Source organism: Kogia breviceps, chromosome 1 (assembly GCF_026419965.1).
Source record: "Kogia breviceps isolate mKogBre1 chromosome 1, mKogBre1 haplotype 1, whole genome shotgun sequence".
Taxonomy (NCBI): domain Eukaryota; kingdom Metazoa; phylum Chordata; class Mammalia; order Artiodactyla; family Physeteridae; genus Kogia; species Kogia breviceps.
Genome location: NC_081310.1, coordinates 149,679,456 through 149,697,868, shown reverse-complemented (window position 1 = coordinate 149,697,868; position 18,413 = coordinate 149,679,456).

Genomic DNA, 18,413 nt, shown 5'->3' with positions numbered 1-18,413 from the left:
AGTGCCTACTATGTGTTAGAAAATATAGTGGCTCTTCCAAACATATTTTAGCATTTAAACTTCAAAACAACTATTCTGTGGCAGTCAGGATTTGAACCAAATTTTGTCTGACTGCAAAGTCTGTGGGTATCTTAACAAAATCAGGAGAACTAAAGGAAATAATTTGTAGTGAGAGTGTTCCAGCATTTATGTTATATATGTAACCTTAAATCCTCACAACAAATGTAATGTATTTTAAGTAGACAAACAATTGCTGAGGTATTTGCTCTGGCTGGGATTATAATGGCTTGCCTGTTCTCTAGATGACTTCTGAAAAGCCCTGTTTCTACCGCATGACCTCAGCTTCCCACAGTCCTAAGTTATACACCTTCATTCAAAGTGACCAACAGCGATCAACAGAAATGGATGGGCTAAGTCTGAGTTCCAGATTCCCAGAAGAGAGACTCTTCCTGGTCCAAAATGAGTCAATTGTTAATTACTGGTCCAATCAGCTATGGCCAGCAGCATGCCACCAAACAACTCAGCGAAGCTAGTTCTCTCTCCCAAGGATTTGCAATTGGGTCTTAGAGAATCTAATTAAACTGTACTGGCCACTTGAACAAGGACATGTAACTGTGATGCTGGGAAGCAGCCATAGTTGGCTATATGTGTATGTAGAAGCAGAGGATGCCAACTTGTAAAGACGGAGAAGAACAAAGCAGAAATATATATATATATATATATATATATATATATATATATATATATATATATATATATAGAAAGAGAGAGAGAGAGAGTGATTAGAGACCATATGCTCACTGTCTGCCCTTCACATGCCTTACTAGAGTGTCTAGGAAACTCGCTTACCAGGTCCAATTAGAATGATGTCCCTGCAGAAAATATTATGACAGAGATCAGGAGAGTCACCATGGCCCTTGGGTGACATGCATGTGTGCTACGGGGTTGCCATGTGAAGGCCGGTTGCTTTGTAATCTTTCTACTGATGGGAATCTGGAAGAGGACATTTGCCAGATCAATAAGCATACACCAAGTGCAGAAACAGTGATGATCTACTCCAGTAAACATGCAAATTCAGCAAAGAAGCTGCAATTGGGGCTAATACCTGGTTAAACCTACAGTAATTCATTATCACCTACCCGGATCCATCCTTTTTTTTTTTTTTCAAAGATGAGACAGATAACTTAAACAAGGATGTGATGGAGACCATCATCCTTGCAACATTTAAGTCCTTTGAGGATAGAACTAATTTCTGCAATACCATAAGGTGAGGAGGCTAGTTAAAGGGCTTCTACTTGGTACTTCCTGCCGTATGGCCTTATTCTATATTTCAGTGGAAATGAACCAATGAAACCAATGAAGGATCTGCAGCTGTTAAGCACATCTATCTCAATTATACACTCAGGGACCAGATAAATAACTGAAGGGTGGATCCTCAAGTGCATTGGACCCCAAATGAGGAAGCCTTGGTAGTACTCCATTTACCTCCTGGCTTCCATAAGTCTCACTCTATACAAAGAACCATGATGACATCTGGGGTACCCTAGTATCAGTATCAGCTCAGGCTCCATATCTTACAGCCCTGAAAAATCTGTCTATCCCCCACCTCCCACTCCCACTCCTTTTTTAAAAAAAATAAAGCTATGTATTTATTTATTTATTTGCGGTACGCGGGCCTCTCACTGCTGTGGCCTCTCCTGTTGCAGAGCATAGGCTCCGGACGTGCAGGCTCAGCGGCCATGGCTCACGGGCCTAGCCGCTCTGCGGCATGTGGGGTCTTCCCGGACCAGGGCACGAACCCGTGTCCCCTGCATCAGCAGGCGGACTCTCAACCACTGCGCCACCAGGGAAGCCCTCTTTATTTATTTTTATTTTTGGCTGCGTTGGGTTTTCATTGCTGCTCATGGGCTTTCTCTAGTTGCAGCAAGCCGGGGCTACCCTTCCATGTGGTGCACGGGCTTCTCATTGCGGTGGCTTCTCTTGCTGTGGAGTACAGGTTCTGGGCACGTGGCCTTCAGTAGTTGTGGCTCGCGGGCTCAGTAGTAGTGGCACGGAGGTTCTAGAGTGCAGGCCCAGTAGTTGTGGCGCATGGGCTTAGTTGCTCCGCGGCATGTGGCATCTTCCCGGACCAGGGGTTGAACCGGTGTCCCCTGCACTGGCAGGTGGATTCTTAACCACTGCGCCACCAGGGAAGTTCCCACTCCCACTACATAATGCCAGCACTTCCTGGCAAATGATGCATGTCACTTTGGGGAAGGATTGGGGGATATTTATCGTATATCCTTACAAGGGCTTTGTAGGTCCTGCCTCAAGCAGATCCAATCTCTCTAATTAAGGGGCTCCAGGCCTATGAATTGAGATTGAAAACTGGATGAAGAAGCATGATTTTCCAGTGTGACAACTAACATTAGCTTTCTGCTCATCAACTCTCATGTTATTTATTTACTCACTTAATTTAAATTTTACAGAACAAGAAAGACCTTGACGTTTGTCCATTTCTTTTTCTCCTAGGAACAGCATGAGCTATGCAGCGTCACCACAGATCTCTGTGGGTCAAGGAACCTGATTACTACTTTGGTCTTGCTGCCTGTTATAGAAAGTTAACTGCACCTTTCCTCTGATCCTTAAGAGCTGGCACTTGGCCTTGTCCATTTTTGAATTTTGTCATCTCCACTGAGACTCAGCAGCCCAGTTCCATGGTAAATCTTGCCCACCCACCTGTGTCAACCCTGAACTGCAAATTCTCAAAGATGCCAGAGCCCCCTTCTCCATTGCATGTCTTATTACCTTAGGGAAAGGAGTGCCCTCTAGGCTCTCTTGAGGATCTACAGGTGGTTCCCAGTTCTCACATAGTAAATCCAGTCTAACATTCCTTCTCTATGACTCTCTGGATGTTATTCTGGAAAAATTCTGTTTTTCTTTGAATTTTATTTATTTTTTTATACAGCAGGTTCTTACTAGTCATCCATTTTATTTTTATTTATTTATTTAAATTTTTTTTTTTTTTTTTTTTCAGTACGCGGGCCTCTCACTGTCGTGGCCTCTCCTGTTGTGGAGCACAGGCTCCGGACGCGCAGGCTCAGCGGCCATGGCTCACGGGCCCAGCTGCTCCGCGGCATGTGGGATCCTCCCGGATCAGGGCACGAACCCACGTCCCCTGCATCAGCAGGCGGACTCTCAACCACTGCACCACCAGGGAAACCCTAGTCATCCATTTTATACACATCAGTGTATACATGTCAATCCCAATCTCCCAATTTATCCAACCATCACCCCCACCCCCACCACGTTCCCCCCTTGGTGTAGAGTAATCTTGGTTGTAGGTTCTTCCCTTTCATCACTTTAAATATATCATGCCACTCCCTTCTGGCTTGTAGAGCTTCTGCTGGGAAATCAGATGTTAACCTTATGGGAGGTCCCTTGTATGTTATTTGTCTTTTTTTCCTTGTTGCTTTCAATAATTTTTCTTTGTCTTTAATTTTTGTCAGTTTGATTACTATGTGTCTCGGTGCGTTTCTCCCTGGGTTTATCCTGCCTGCGACTCTCTGCACTCCCTGGACTTGAGGGGGTTATTCCCTTTCCCATGTTAGGGTAGTTTTCAAATATAAACTCTTCAAATATTTTCTCTGGTCCTTTCTCTCTCTCTTCTCCTTCTGGGACCCCTATAATGTGAATGTTGTTGCTTTTAATGTTGTCCCAGAGGCCTCTTAGGTTGTCTTCATTTCTTTTCATTGTTTTTTCTTTATTTTGTTCCATGGCAGTAAATTCCACCATTCTGTCTTCCAAGTCACTTATCCGTTCTTCTGCCTCGGTTATTCTGCTATTGATTCCTTCTAGTGTATTTTTCATCTCAGTTATTGTATTGTTCATCTCTGTTTGTTTGTTCTTTAATTCTTCTAGGTGTTTGTTCTTTAATTCTTCTAGGTCTTTGTTAAACATTTCTTGCATCTTCTCGATCTTTGCCTGCATTCTTTTTGCGAGGTCCTGGATCATCTTCACTATCATTATTCTGAATTCTTTTTCTGCAGGGTTTCCTATCTTCACTTCATTTAGTTGTTTTTCTGGGGTTTTATCTTGTTCTTTCTTCTGGTACATAGCCCTCTGCCTTTTCATCTTGTCTATCTTTCTGTGATTGTGGTTTTTGTTCCATAGGCTTCAGGGTTGTAGTTCTTGCTTCTGTTGTCTGCCCTCTGGTGGATGAGGCTTTCTAAGAGGCTTGTGCAAGCTTCCTGATGGGACGGACTGGTGGTGGGTAGAGCTGGGTGTTGCTCTGGTGAGCAGTACTCAGTAAAACTTTAATCCATTTTCTGCTGATGGGTGGGGCTAGGTTCCCTCCCTGTTGGTTGTTTGGCCTGAGGTGACCCAGCACTGGAACCTACAGACTCTTTGATGGGGCTAATGATGGACTCTGGGAGGGCTCACGCCATGGAGTACTTCCCAGAACTTCTGCTCCCAGTGTCCTTGTCCTCATGGTGAGCCACAGCCACCCCCTGCCTCTGCAGGAGACCCTCCAACACTAGCAGTTGTGTCTGGTTCAGTCTCCTATGGGGTCACTGCTCCTTCCCCTGGGTCCTAATGTGCACACTACTTTGTGTGTGCCCTCCAAGAGTGGAGTCTCTGTTTCCCCTAGTCCTGTCAAAGTCCTGCAATCAAGTCCCAGTAGACTTCAAAGTCTGATTCTCTAGGAATTCCTACTCCCATTGCCGGACCCCCATGTTGGGAAGCCTGATGTGGGGGCTCAGAACCTTCACTCCAGTGAGTGGATTTCTGCGGTATAAGTGTTCTCCAGTTTGTGAGTCACCCACCCAGAAGTTATGGGATTTGATTTTATTATGATTGCACCCCTCCTACCATCTCATTGTGGCTTCTCCTTTGTCTTTGGATGTGGGATAATTTTTTGGTGTGTTCCAGTGTCTTCCTGTTGATGACTGTTCAGCAGTTAGTTGTGATTCCCGTGCTTTCGCAAGAGGGAGTGAGTGCACGTCCTTCTACTCTGCCATCTTGAACCAATCCTGGAAAAATTCTATTTTTCATATGACTAATTTTCTCTTCAGCTATGTCTGATCTATTGTTTAACCCATGAGGTTTTTTTTTTTTTTTTTTTTTTTTGTGGTATGCGGGCCTCACTGCTGTGGCCTCTCCCGTTGCGGAGCACAGGCTCCGGACGCGCAGGCTCAGCGGCCATGGCTCACGGGCCCAGCCGCTCCGCGGCATGTGGGATCTTCCCGGACCGGGGCACGAACCCGCGTCCCCTGCATCAGCAGGCGGATTCTCAACCACTGCGCCACCAGGGAAGCCCCCATGAGTTTTTTAATTGTAACTATTTTTTAATTCCAGAAGTTCTACTTCATTATTTTCCAAATATAATAGGTTATTTTTACAATTGCCCCTTTCTTATAGACATTTGAAAATTTATCTTTTATTCTTTTAAACAGAAGGTTGGTTCTTCCATGTCTGATAATATAATACCTGAGGTATTTGCTTGTCTGTCTCTACTGTCAGTTGTTCCTGCTAGTTCTTATTTTTGGTGCCTTCTTTTTGTGCTTATTGATTTTACTTCGAACTGCTCATTTCCCTTGGAATACTATTTGTGGGGATTCCTTGAAACCTAGGACAGAAGTACATTCCTCGGAGACAATTTGTGTCTCCTTCTACCAGGGAGCTGAGAACACTACCATCTGGGACAACTTTAAAGTTAATTCACAGCTTGAGGTTTTTAGATCTCTCACAATGTGAATACAAACGTGAGTCCAATCATGAACTAGCTTACGGTCACAATGCCCCCAGGGACTTCTCCCCACTATTCTGTCAGAACCCAGGCAATACCTCATGCAGTCACCAGGAGTCAGAGGATGTGAAAGTTTAATTCTGGGTCACACTTACACTAAGAGTTTGGCAATTTGAAGGGTCCAGTTTTGTGGGAAGTATCTTATCTTAGAATCCCCACCTAGAGAAGACCCTGGGCTTTGTCTTCTATTCTCTGTGCCACACATACAGGGGAAAACAAAGCTCAAGGGCAAAATATTCATCAAATGCCCTCAGGACAAAAGCTTTCTCTGAGCATCACTTTCAGTTCTGGGATCCTCTCAGAATGTGGCTGTATTGCAGCTCTATTTACAATAGCCAGGACATGGAAGCAACCTAAGTGTCCATCAACAGATGAATCGGTAAAGAAGATGTGGCACATATATACAATGGAATATTACTCAGCCATAAAAAGAAATGAAACTGAGTTATTTATAATGAGGTGGATGGACCTGGAGTCTGTCATACAGAGTGAAGTAAGTCAGAAGGAGAAAAACAAATACCGTATGCTAACACATATATATGGAATCTAAGGGAAAAAAATGTCATGAAGAGATTAGTGGTAGGACGGGAATAAAACACAGACTTACTCGAGCATGGACTTGAGGATATGGGGAGGGGGAAGGGTGGGCTGTGACGAAGTGAGAGAGTGGCAGGGACATATACACACTATCAAATGTAAATTAGATAGCTAGTGGGAAGCTGCTGCATAGCACAGGGAGATCACCTCTGTGCTTTGTGACCACCTAGAGGGGTGGGATAGGGAGGGTGGGAGAGAGGGTGATGCAAGAGGGAAGAGATATGGGAACATATGTATATGTATAACTGATTCAGTTTGTTGTAAAGGAAAAACTAACACACTATTGTAAAACAATTATACTCCAATAAAGATGTTAAAAAAAAAAAAAAAAGAATGTGGCTGTATAATTTCCTCCTACTCTACCAGCCCTTAGAAGCTTTCAAGTAGATTTAAAAGATTTTTTAAATTTAGCAGTTTTAGTTGTTTTCATCAGGAAAACCATCTAGCCTGTCATATGACTGACAATGGAAATCTCATGATGTTTTTGAGATCAGGGAACCCCAAACTACCAAAACCCATGATAGTCTATGTCCAAGAAGAAATTAAAAAAAAAAAAAAAAATATATATATATATATATGTTTTCATGTGGCTCACTTTATAGTTCACTAGGTATTAACATCTTATCTCCTGACCATCTTTTCCTCTCCTTTGCAACATCGAGCAGCTTAATGCAGGCTTCATCACCTTTAGCAGCCTCCTATCTGATCCCTGACTTCCAGCTTCTCTCTCCAATTCATCTTGCCAGAATAGCATTCCTAAAAACAATTCAGCCACCTCACTCGTTTGTATACAGATATCCTATAGCTGTCCATTGCTTATCAGATAAAAATCATTCTTCATCCTAAGAGGGAACACTTCTCTACATGAAGATTCACGTTTATATAGCCTGACTCCTCAACACAGATAAAAATATACATCTGCAAGACTTAACTCAGCACTGATTTCTTCTCTGAGTTATTCTGTACTACCCTTGGTCTCTATTATTTTTCTTCCCTGGGCAATGAAGAAATTTATGTAGTAACACAAGATCTATTATTCTTTTTTTAAAAAATAATTTTTGGGCTTCCCTGGTGGCGCAGTGGTTGAGAATCCGCCTGCCGATGCAGGGGACACGGGTTCGTGCCCCGGTCCGGGAAGATTCCACATGCCGTAGAGCGGCTGGGCCCGTGAGCCATGGCCGCTGAGCCTGTGCGTCCGGAGCCTGCACTCCGCAATGGGAGAGGCCACAACAGTGGGAGGCCCGCGTACCACACACACACACACAAAATAATAATAATAATAATAATAATAATTTTTATTGGAGCATGATTTTTATTGGAGTTGATTTGCAATGTTGTGTTAGTTTCAGGTGTACAGCAAAGTGAATCAGTTATACATATACATATATCCACTCATTTTCAGATTCTTTTCCCACATAGGTCATTACAGAGTATTGAGTAGAGTTCTTTGTGCTATACAGTAGGTCCATATTAGTTATCTATTTCATATATAGTTGTGTGTATATATCCATCTTAATCTCCCAATTTATCCCTCCCCTCCTTTCTCCCCTGGTAACCATAAGTTTGTTTTCTACATCTGTGACTCTATTTCTGTTTTGTAAATAAGTTCATTTGCACCATTTTTTAGATTCCACATATAAGCAATATCATACATTTGTCTTTCTCTGTCTGACTTACTTCTCTCAGTATGACAATCTCTAAGTCCATCCATGTCACTGCAAATGGCATTATTTCATTCTTTTTTATGGCTGAATAATATTCCATTGTATACATGTACCACATCTTCTTTTTTTTTAACATCTTTATTGGAGTATAATTGCTTTACAATAGCGTGTTAGTTTCTGCTTTACAACAAAGTGAACCAGTTATACATATACATATGTTCCCATATCTCTTCCCTCTTGCGTCACCCTCCCTCCCACCCTCCCTATCCCACCCCTCTAGGTGGTCACAAAGCACAGAGGTGATCTCCCTGTGCTATGCGGCAGCTTCCCACTAGCTATCTAATTTACATTTGGTAGTGTATATATGTCCCTGCCACTCTCTCACTTCGTCACAGCTTACCCTTCTCCCTCCCCATATCCTCAAGTTCATGCTCTAGTAGGTCTGTGTTTTATTCCCATCCTATCACTAATCTCTTCATGACATTTTTTTTTTCTTAGATTCCATATATATGTGTTAGCATACGGTATTTGTTTTTCTCCTTCTGACTTACTTCACTCTGTATGACAGACTTCAGGTCTATCCACCTCATTACAAATAACTCAGTTTCATTTATTTTTATGGCTGAGTAATATTCCATTGTATATATGTGCCACATCTTCTTTATCCAATCCTTTGTTGATGAACATTTAGGTTGCTTCCTTGTCTTAGCTATTGTAAATAGTGCTGCAATGAACAATGGGGTGCATGTATCTTTTCGAATTATCGTTTTCTCCAGATATATGCCCAGGAGTGGGATTGTTGGATCATATGGTAGTTCTATATTTATTTTGTTTAAGGAACCTCCATACAGTTCTCCATAGTGTTTGTACCAACTGACATTCCCACCAACAGTGTAGGAGGGTTCCCTTTTCTCCACACCCTCTCCAGCATTTATTGTTTGTAGATTGTTTTGATGATGGCCATTCTGACTGGTGTGAGGTGATAATCATTGTAGTTTTGATTTGCGTTTCTCTCATAATTAATGACATTGAGCATCTTTTCATGTGCTTTTTGGCCATCTGAATGTCTTCTTTGGAGAAATATCTAGTCAAATCCTGTGTCCATTTTAAGATTGGGTTATTTGTCTTTTTATTACTGAGTTGAAAGAGTTCTTTGTACTTTCTAGATACAGGTCCCTTATCAGATATATGATATGCAAATATTTTCTCCCATTCTGAGCACCATCTTTTCACTTTTGTGAGTGTTGTTTGCAGTCAAAATTTTTAAAGTTTGATGTAATCCAATTTATCTACTTATTCTTTTGTTGCTTGTTCTTTTCATGTCGTATTTAAGAAACTATTGTCTAACCCAGTGCCATGAAGATTTGCCTCTATATTTCCTTCTAAGAGTTTTTATAATAGCAGCTTTGAAGTCTTTGTCAGCTAGGCCTACCATATGGGCTCATACAAAGGCAGTTTCTATTGCCTGTTTTTTCCCCTGTTCCCTTGCATGTTACATAATTTTTATTGAAGACTAGACATTTTATTTATTTATTTATTTATTTATTTATTTGCGGTACGCGGGCTTCTCACTGTTGTGGTCTCTCCCGTTGCGGAGCACAGGCTCCGGACGCGCAGGCTCAGCGGCCATGGCTCACGGGCCCAGTCGCTCCGCGGCACGTGGGATCCTCCCAGACCGGGGCACGAACCCGTGTCCCCTGCATCGGCAGGCGGACTCTCAACCACTGCGCCACCAGGGAAGCCCAAGACTAGACATTTTAGATAATATGTTGTAACAACTCAGTATTAACCCTCCCACACCCTGGTTGTTGTTGTTTGCCTGTTTGTTTGTTTCATGACTTGGCTGCACAAACTCGACAAAGTCTAATTCTACTGTCATATGCAGCCTCTGAAACCCCTGCTCAGACCTTTCTCCATTTGTTTTTATCTTTTATCTTGACTTCCTAGGGGTCACCCCTGGGTTGGCATGAACCACTTGTTGGTGAAAGGTTGTGCTTAATCCCTGTAGGTAGGTAGATGTTTACCCTTTAACAATGAATGTGTATGTGGTTTGGAGGTTTCTATCACAATTCAGGGAGTTTTCTTTTTTTGCCCCATACCTGTGAGGCACTGTAGTGTGGGGGCTCCCTCTCTTATCCCTTCTGAGAGGTATAGCCTTGGGCATTCACACAGGCTTCCAGATGGCCATGGATACTTGTGATTTTTATTTTTAAACCTGGCTTTTTAGGAGTCACCCCTGGGTCAGAGTAGCTTATTGCTCAGTCACAGCTGGGTCAGAGGCTGTGTTTAAGCCCTTTGTGCTAGTGCAGCTTCTGCCTAGGTTAATAGCTCTGCGTACAACTTGAGAGATACTTTCAAGACCATCCCACATCCTACTCTGATTGTTTCTGGAAAGTGCAGCCTAGCACATGCATGCATCCTTCCTGACTACACAATTGACTGTGATCCCAGGAGCCGCTCCTCTTAGCTGTTTTTCTCTGCTTGCTTCTACTACACTTCTACTCTGCCATTGTTCTTGTACAATGGAGCTACCAGCCTCCTTTTAATTGCTCTCCACCAAGATCCCCATTGGTTTTACCACTGCTTTAGGTATGGGATGCTCCACACTGTTCCAAATGAAGTCAATCCCTTAGGCAGAGCTGTGGCATTCTTCAGTCCTTATGACCCGCCTTTGCCCTGAGCAGAACCCCTATGCCGCTGCAGCAGAGCTAGGGACAGATACTTATTTTATTAAAGTGACACCCTCGCTCTATGAGTGTGCACTGGATGAGGTGGTAGCCCCTGATCTTCATGGCTTTCCCCTCCTGGCATGGAACCTACACCCTCCAAGCGAGTTGGGATGGGGGTGATAGGGCTCCAGTGTTCTCAGCCTCTCCACCCAGAGGAGAACTTCCATCCTACGCATTAGAGCTGGGTGAGGAAGGGAAACTCCATCCTTTTAGCCATGCTTGCCCAGAATAGATCTTCTGAAACATGAGGCCGCAGAAGACAAGAAACGGCACCCTGCCCTTCCCTGTGCGAAACTTTAGCTCCAAACTGGGGGCTGGAGGGAGAGGAGGCCCCTGTCTTCGTGGTTGCACATGGCTGGAGCAGAGCTTCTATAACATGAAGCAGCTATAGAGAGGGGTAAAAGAGTGGTTTCTGGCTCAGATGTCATAGACTCTCACTGTTCTTACCAAGATTTAGTAGATTTTTTTGAATGAATCTTTCTCCCTTTGCTGTATGCCCTTAGGACAATTTTCAGAGACTTTAAATGCTTCTTTTATCATTTTCACCAATGATTTGTTTTTCTTACTCCTCTATTCTGAAAGTTTTGAAGCCACACAATCTATTATTTGGTTAGAGAGAGATAGACTATTCATTCACTTGACAAATATTTATGGAGTATCAACTATGTGACAGGCAATGATTTGGGTACTGGCTGACCTCTATTAACTTACTGTTTCAGAGGTTTACACATGTCTAGCACTCAGATCTCTAACAGCGGGGAGTGAGCCTCAAGGAAAGGGCCATGTCTATTTGGTCTTTGTAAATCACTATGGTATGCAGCACAAAGTGAAAAGTCTATGCTTTTGTTCAATTCGTTCCTTCCTGATGTCCCACTTGACTAACAGCACATTTTCAAAACTACGCATTTTTCTGAAATGCTCGTTTCCTCTTGCCTTTATTTAGCAAATCATTCTGGATTTTCTATTATTTGTCGCTGATACCAAAGTCACTGTGTCACCATCTTTGAGTACCTAATGTGGATTAGGTCTTTACATATGCAGTGCCACCAAGGCTAGCATTAATCTCATGGTTGAAGTATTCCTATCCTATTTTGCAGATGGGAAAGCTGAGACTCATACAGCTAAAGGGACTCACCTAATGTTATATCAAGTAATTGCAGAGCATAGAGCTTCCTGACACCAAAAGCAGTTGTCTTTCCTTCATGCCAACCTACCCTGATTTTCGACTTTTGAGACCTTCTCTCAGAACTACAGCAAGTTTAAGAAAAATGGTTTTCAACACCTTGAGTCATCTACAATAGCACATGCTTTGAAAGTCTGCTGATTTTCCCAAAGCAAATACATGATCTGGCCTCTTCATGCTTGTTGCACACAAAATGACTAATGAAGAACCAAAGGAGTAAAAAGGAGGGACCTGGTTACACCACACCAAAACCCCCAAATGACCCCAATAAGGAAATGATCTGGCTGATTTACAAACATGTAACCCACAAAATGGCAAATATAACTCAACCACACCAATCTGGGCCTCGTTAGCTGAGTTGTAACAAGAACTTGTATGAATATCATTATGAAACACTTATTTAGGACAAGAATTTTGCTGAATTCAGAATTTTCTCCTACAGCAAAAAAAAAAAAAAATCAGTTAGGAATGGTGAAGCGTATCTACATCTCTGGTTTTTGTTGTTTTTTAAAAAAATTGATTTGATTTGAGCATCTTCAAAACCCTGCATCCTAAATATCTTAGTCCTTCAATGGGATTTGAGTGGGTCAGTTGGATCTTATTGGTTGGTTCCTTTAAACTAATCTAATCTCACACCTTCTCCACCAACCTGCAGAATCAATAAAACAGGAGGGGTAAAACTGGAAAGAATTTGAGTGGAAGCCTCTGAGGAAAATGTGGGTTTGTTTCCTTCCGTGGCAGGAAGAAAAGTTGACATCTTAGTAAATTGTATTAGACTATAAACTTATTAGGTGTTAGACTGCTTATCCCCTACGTTATATAAAACACCTGAAATAGTATTACTTACCTATCATGAGGTCTTCAAGTATTAGTTGATTATTGCAGCCCAAATCTCCCCTTCATTGCCATAGCTGATGGAACCAGGGTTAAGTCACTTTAAAGGTTTGCCCCTAAATCTGCTCTATTACCAGTCTTCATCTACCATATGGCTTATTCATACCTTTTTTTTTTTTTTTTCTTTTGCACCTCTCTGGGCGCTCCAACATGGGGTTGGAATGTCTCACGTACAATCTGAGCTGCTTTCTGGTCATCTCTCCCTTCCCTGTCTTCTGGCTGTTGTTTCTGTTGTCTAGAATGTGCTGCTTTTCTGCTCAAGCATATTGATGCCCTAGGGGTTGGATTGAGAGGGCCCCAAATGCTAATTCTTTCCCCATGGCAGGTAAGTTGCCTATGCCATTTGGGGCATGGAGAGGTAGACTAGAATTATGGCCCTTGGGGCAGCTTACTCTTAGAAGGAGTAAGGGAAAAGTTCAGCTGCCTAGGCCACTTTTTTCTTACTAATCAGTTAAGCTTTTCCAACTATCCTGGGAGGGATTGAAAAAGGGACAGTGAGCGGCGGAGAGTGTGACTTTCACTGAGTTCGTTCCACAAAGAAGAAAACTTCAGGAGTGATGGAGAAGCATTTACTCCCTAATGCCCTGTAGTGTTTTGCTGAGTGCCCTCAACATGGTAATGCTGATCTGCCCTTGGCCTCTAATGCCACTGGGGCTCCTAGGTCTAGATCCCAGGGATTCCTCTCGCTCTCTGACCACTTCACCCATCTCTCCTTCCCCTTTTCATATACTGTTCTTTTCATAAGGAGGAAGGCCACAGCCAAATCAGGGTGGGAGGATGGCTAGAGTCATAATTCTACCTATTTTTGTTTTGTTTTCCATTTTATTACCAGTGTGTTGAATGTTCTAAACTCAGTAGAGCACAAACATGAAAAATACTATTTGTTCCAGTGACTGCCCCTAAAAGGAGCTGTTGAATCTCACCCTCTCTTCCCTAAATGACATTTTAGGAAAAACTTTATGCTCATTTTCAGATATTTTTTAAAATGCAATATAATACAATTGATCCAGTTTAAACCTTCAAAATCATATCCAACTTAATCATCTTCCTCCCAACTCAGGAGACTCATTGTCTACCGTGGATGGGAGTGTGCTTTTCTCTTTCACTTTTCGTCCTTTCTTCCCTTTCTTCTCTAATGTTTTTGGCCCTTAAAGAGAGTGGAGAAGAAGGAAGTAAAATTCTTCTATTCAAGTGATGCTTTTTGATCCTTATTCCCTTGGCAGTCAACACCCAGGCACAGCAGAAGCCTAAATGCTGGGTCTCCCATTGGGCTCAACACTTTGAGCTCTTAATGGGATCCTGCAAGACTCACACTGCACAGTGCCTCCTGTGAGAGATGCACTCTGGCATAATTTCTTATAATCCTCCCTCCACCCCGAGTTCCCCTTCTCATTGGTAAATCCCACATTTTTCTGGATGGAATACCTGGAAGACAGCTTAAGACTTATATGGTCACCCTAACTAAACTCGGCAGAAGTTTGTTACATTCTCATAAAACAGAATTCAGCTAGGTGAGCTCTCTAGCCTGGGTGGGCTGCTCTTCTCCACAGAATCATTCAGGAATCCAGGTTTCTTCATCTATATCTGCATTTCAGCCTGCAGGAAGGGGAAAGAGGAAGTCACACTAAGCAACTTTGTCTTTAAAGTGATGACTGGTAGTTTCCATACATCACTTACACTTCCATCCTATTGGCCTGACTTTAGTCACATGACCATATCTAGTCACAAGGGAGGCTGGGGGAATGTAATCTTTGGCTGGGTAGCCATATGACCACCTGAAACTTTGGAGGGTTTTTTATTACTAAAAAAGAAAACAAAGAGAATGGATGTCAGGGCAGAGTTTAGCAATCTTTGCCTCAGGCATGTATGAGTACATCCTCATGTTGAACTCTAAACCACTGCCTTCAGGTTCTGTTGCCAAATGTGGACCATGGCACCAGACTTCTTCCTCATTTCCTCTAGGCTCCCAACACCCCTCCCTGCAATGTCTTCCTGCTCTCATTTTACCATGCATCAAACATAGCTGTAGATACTGGAACCCCAATTGTAGACAAGTTTCCACATTCTTACTGTGACACATGCAGTTCGAAATCACTGTGGTAAGTGACAGAGGTGTAACCTTAAGATGTTCTGAGAACACATAGCAGAGACACATTTAACTCACGTGGAGAGGGCAGAGCTGGAGAAGGCTGACAGCAACGCCTGGGAAGAGTTCCTAAAGAGCAGGGATTCATCAATGCAAAGGCATTATGAGTAACAAGAGCGTGTGCAAAAACCAGGAAAGAGAGGGAGATGGCGCATTTGCAGAATAGCAAGTAGGACACTATTGCATGAGAGTCAAGTTTGGGTCAGAACGGGGGCGTGTTTTTAGAAGATGAGGCTATGGAAGTAGGCAAGAAGCAAATGATGAAGGCCCTTGTAGACTCCAACTTTATCCTGAAGACAAATGGGATCTAATGTGGAGATTTAAGGAGGGGAGTGACCCAAATGGATCTGCATTTGCAAAAGACAACTCTGAAGGCTGGGTGAAGGAGGTATTGTAGCAGGCAAGATTGGGTGTTGCTAGAACAGTTGGGAGGTGATTAGAGAAATCCAAGGGGAAAAATTAACAGCCTGAAGTAGAATAATGACAGGTCTGCCTCCAAAGCTCACTTTCTTTCCACGATAATGTTGGTTTTCCTCTCATTTGTTTGTTTGTACAATGTCTCATTCCACAAAGGATATAGGATGACTTTCACAAATTCACAAATACAGTTAGTGAATATGAATCCCAGTCTGCAAAGTCAGGTACATAAAAAGTATTGTATTTCTTTGTTTTCTATATGTCAAACTTAGTATCTAATCCAAGCCCACTCCTACTGGATAGGTGGGCTGGCCACCCTTCCCACTGGGCGTCTTGCCACTTTTGTGAGCTCTGTTTCCCTCTGCTCTCTCTAAGGCCACACATCCAAAGACGATGAGAATCATTTTGCCTTCTGGAGGAAATCCTCCTCTTTCCAAGTTTCCCTCAAAAGCCCTTTCTCTCCATGCAGGACACTTAGCTCATCCTCCTTAAAGATTTTAGACTTTTCTAAACGAATCCAGAAAGGGAAGTCAACCATAATTTTACCACCTGTAAAGCAAGAAAGCACAGAACTTGCATGCTACTTTCAGAGAAGAAGGAAGAAAAGAAAAGTCATGAATTAACATGTCAAAAATGGTCCTGTCATGATATCATGTGACTATTTCACATATAAGTAATTCATGGTGAAGAGAAAATACAATAAAATAAAATTAGTGAGAGAGCTAGTGCTTTGAAAGCCACAACGTCAGCTCTGAGCTATCTAGTGACCAAAGCAAAAATGAAGACACAAACTAATATTGCAACTGTTCATGGCATCCACTAAAGAAAGCACATCTGTTTTTCAGAAGCAACATGGTTTTACCTATCCCTGGGATGAGAGGAAAGCTTCTCCACTGGATCCTTATGGAGAAGACACTGCATAATGCAGGCACCACCATGTTCAACAACATCCTTCCAATAATTACTTTTGTCTGATAACAATATAGGCATCAGAGACTTAAAAAAAAACACCTTATAAATGGTCCCTGTGCTCAGCGTGCCCTGGAATAGTCAGAAGCACGGGTAAATAGACAATTTCTGCATGTTGTTAAAGTACCATGGTGGAGGTGTTGTACAAAGAGCAAAGGAAACACTTTTTCAAGTTCCTAGAAGAAAGAAGGATAGAGGGAGCCCAGCACCCAAAGATCATGGGGTCTGGGATGAGGATGGAAAATGCTCAGGTCATAATAAATAGAAAAAATAGAATCTCACATTCAAAACAAACTTATACAGAGTACTGAAAAGAAGTACACTAAATTACTAGTTGTTATTACCAGGTGATCATATTGTAGATGATTTTTTATATTTTGCCTTCAGCTTATCTATATTTTCAAATTCTATGACAAGAAAGTTATTAATAGTTAGAGACTAGTTTTAGCTGTAACAGAAGACCCAATAAAAGCAGCTTTTAGTTTCTGTCACACATGATGTAATCCAAAATGAAATGATATGAGGTCTGGGATTTGCTTCAAAATAATGTGGGGCAGAGGAAAAGTGGACAGGGGCATAGATGAGTCAAGACTGGTCATGAGTTGCTAATTGTTTAAACTGGATGATGGATGGGTACCTGGGGATTCATTATGCTGTTTTCTGCTTTAATATATTCTTTAAATTTTGTATAATAGAAAACTGAAAAAGCAAACAAATAAATAAGGAAAGTGACCTTGGCACATTAACCCCTCCCTGGTTCTGTTCGCTCAATTGTAAAATAGAAACAATAAAAACACCCACTGTGGGCTTCCCTGGTGGTGCAGTGGTTGAGAGTCTGCCTGCCGATGCAGGGGACACGGCTTCGTGTCCCGGTCCGGGAAGATCCCACATGCCGCGGAGCGGCTGGGCCCGTGAGCCATGGCCACTGAGCCCACGCGTCCGGAGCCTGGGCTCCGCAACGGGAGAGGCCACAACAGTGAGAGGCCCGCGTACTGCAAAAAAAAAAAAAAACACCCACTGCATAAGATAGTTGTGTGGATTAAATGAGTGAACATGTGTAAATTGCTCATAACAGTGCCTGAGACTTAAATCATAATTATGATTATATTATGATTGCTTAAACCAGGGGCACAATGACCTCTTCAAGATCTCAGTTTCCATCTTTCTACTCTGCCATCTCACATGTGTTACCTGCTTTCATGGTTATATGATGCTGAAGCTGCTCTAGGCATCACCTCCTTCTGTTGCCCTGTCTAGAAGCAGAAAAGAGGTGAGGCTCTTTTCTGGTGTCCTCTTTTAAGACTCAGGAAACATTCCAAGAAATCCCCTAACAGGCTTCCCTTTACTGTACTTCTCATTGGCCAGGATTGCATCATGTACCCATGCCTAAACGAGTCACTTGCCAAGGTGATGGATCTCCCAGGTTAGCTTAAACTAATCAAAAACATACCCTGGAGCTTTGTGAGGGCCCCTGAAGTACACGGTACACAAATGCCAGAGGAAGAAAACCATGGCTCTGTTAGGAAGTAAGAAAGTGAAAAAATGGTTAATGGACAGTCAACAGATAGTAATTTCTCATGCCATGTTAGAAAACAGTGAGTAGTTTTGTGGGTCTGGTGCCTAAGATAATGTAGAGAACAGGAAAAAATATGTCAGGTGATGGCAGGTGATAGATTGGGTGGTAGGCAGGAAACACTGCATTTTTTTCCTATAGGGAGTGGAGAGCCAGGAAGACTGAGGCAAAGAAACTAAGGAAAGCACAATAAGGAAAAATATTACTAATTTTATTTTAACTCTGAATTTTCCTGAAGATGGTGTGTAATTCTATGCACATCATATGCAAATGCACTTATTACTCCCTCAAATATTTTACACAACTGGATGTGGTCCTTGCAAAAACAAACAAACAAACTAAAACTTGGTGGAAATAATGAACTAGTGAACTCATCAGTAATATCTCTAAGTGGGGAAGCAAGCTAGCCTTGGATATGATATTTACATCTTCACTTCATTTTCTACTAAGACC